The sequence below is a fragment of the Vigna unguiculata genome, chromosome 4 (assembly GCF_004118075.2).
Source record: "Vigna unguiculata cultivar IT97K-499-35 chromosome 4, ASM411807v1, whole genome shotgun sequence".
Lineage (NCBI taxonomy): Eukaryota > Viridiplantae > Streptophyta > Magnoliopsida > Fabales > Fabaceae > Vigna > Vigna unguiculata.
This window is the reverse complement of record NC_040282.1, coordinates 7867146-7869317: the sequence shown is the minus strand read 5'-3', so window position 1 is coordinate 7869317 and position 2172 is coordinate 7867146. Positions and strand designations below refer to the sequence as shown.

At 35.3% G+C, this 2172-nt stretch overlaps 1 long non-coding RNA gene across 1 annotated transcript; it reads right to left on the bottom strand.

The window, feature by feature from the left end:
• Window positions 1-935: 935 nt before the first annotated feature.
• Window positions 936-1851, bottom strand: LOC114182610. The gene is made up of 2 exons (XR_003604129.1): window positions 1531-1851; window positions 936-1308 (listed from the first exon to the last, which is right to left on the bottom strand). It is a non-coding gene; the product is annotated as an uncharacterized LOC114182610 (long non-coding RNA).
• Between the last annotated feature and the right edge of the window lie 321 nt (window positions 1852-2172).

Sequence of the window (2172 nt, the reverse complement as noted above, 5' to 3'; positions counted from 1 at the left end):
TTCACAAATTGTGATTATCTCTCACACTCTTGTATGTTTTCCTTTTGTTTTTGAAGAAAAAAAAGTTAGATACAAACTCATTATTTTTGCTTTCATTTTTCTTTTATCCTCTTATTTTCTTGTCTCTTGTCTCACTTGATAATGAAAAAATTATTTTTTATCTCATTAGCTTTTTGTCTATTCATTTTTTATGAATATAGAAAAAAAATAATGTATCATGTGTTTTTTCATAATTGATTCTTAATTGTGATTTCACTATACTATTTTTTTTAATAATTACGTGTCTCAACTTTTTATTAGATTATGATAAATTATTTTTTAATATTATTTACAAAAAAAAATATATTGATAAAGAGTAAAAGAATAAATTCATTGTTTAAAAGTGATAAAAAAAGAAACTATTGATGAAAACAAGATAATTCTACTTTTTCACATATTTTGAATCATTATACTAAGGATCAAATATTTTAGTAGATAAGCCATTTTTTAAAGCATTATACTAATGATCAAATCTAATAATCTCAAAATTATATTATTTTGGCCCGTTCAATATTTTTGGTCAAGATCTGCCACTAACCGTCAAGATCTTTAACAATGTCAGTATCTATATAATCTCATAAAATTGGGTCAACTTTTCCATGACAAATACATCTTAGTAGGGGTGTGAAAACGGGCCAAACCGACCAGTTTGGACACGACCTGATTTTAGCCCGTTTTAAACGGGTCAGGCCGGGCTGATCTGTTAGGGGAAAACGAGTTGTGTTGCTGAACCCGAACCGTGGGTTGGCGGGCTGGCCCGCAAGCTTTTTCCCAAATGTGTCATTGGATTCCCAAAATCATATTTAAAGTATTTTTATTCCAGAATTAGTTCAGTGAACAATATCCCAATGTTATATAGCCAAATAAAATTCTCCTTCAAGAATACAGCAATAACATGTTATAAAGGAAATTATCACAACACAAACAACTCAGCTACATCAAACATGTTCAATTCAGGGTATTATCATGAAACATGGCTATTCACGAAGCCAAACAAATTTGCCTGTCACTATTGACAAAGGCAAAGAAATAAAACAAGTTCATTTTCAACTAAGCATTAAACATAAATCTACCACTACCACTAGTAGTCACGATCCACATTAGTATAATAGTCCATGAACTGTGATTTAATGTAAGCTAAAAATAGGAGCATTATCAAAATCCAAACAAATTCAAAATATGGAAAACACAGATAAATGATGGTTTGTTTTGCAAAGGTCACTTGTTGATATCCTAAGATTATCTACATCAGCAACATCAACAACATAACTGCAAAAATATGATATGATGTTAGCTCAAAGTATAATTAAAAATTATAACAAGGAACACAAATCCAATTATACAAGTGGGTCCAAAGAAGGGGAAATCGCAGCAACAAGAACCATAGATAGACCTTCACCTCCAATTACGAGAAACGAATTTTAGGGTTACGAAAATTAGAAATTTAGGTTACAAATAAAAAAGGAACCAAAACGCAAATTATGAACGAACCTGTCTATACGGTGGTGGTGGTCAGAATCATCCTTGACTCGCACTCCGATGGTGGCTTTGTGTTCTCTGTGCACTGTGTTCTCTCGTTGCTGCACTGCCTTCGTGTTCGTGACCAGCGACGTTGTGGATGTCACGGTGGAGGAGAAATGCGACGTAGCTGCTGCTACATTGCCTTCCGTTCTCTTCTCGTGAGTCGTGATTGTGGCTGTGAGTGGAAAAAAAAAGGGATGGGGTCTGTCTGTGGGTTTCCCAAATTTTGCGAGAGAGAAAGACTTGATGATATGGCTGGTAGTGGGAATGGCAGAGCACTAAATTGGAACACACAACACCTGCACTGCATGTGTTCTTTTTTACAGTTAATTCATACGGCTGCGGGCTGACCCGTTTTGGCCCGCGGATTGGCCCGTCATGTTGGCAGGCTTGGCGGGCTAGGTTGTCTCGGGTTGGCGGGTTGAATTTTCTATCTCGATCCATGTTTTTTTGGTCGGGCTGGCGGGTTGGCCCGTCGAGCCTAGCTCATTTTGACATCCCTACATCTTAGATATATCCTTAAGATGCATAAGAATCCACGTAATTACTTTCCAGGATTTGATAGGTATACTCTAACTACATGAGTTATTTCTAAATATGATAAAAATACTC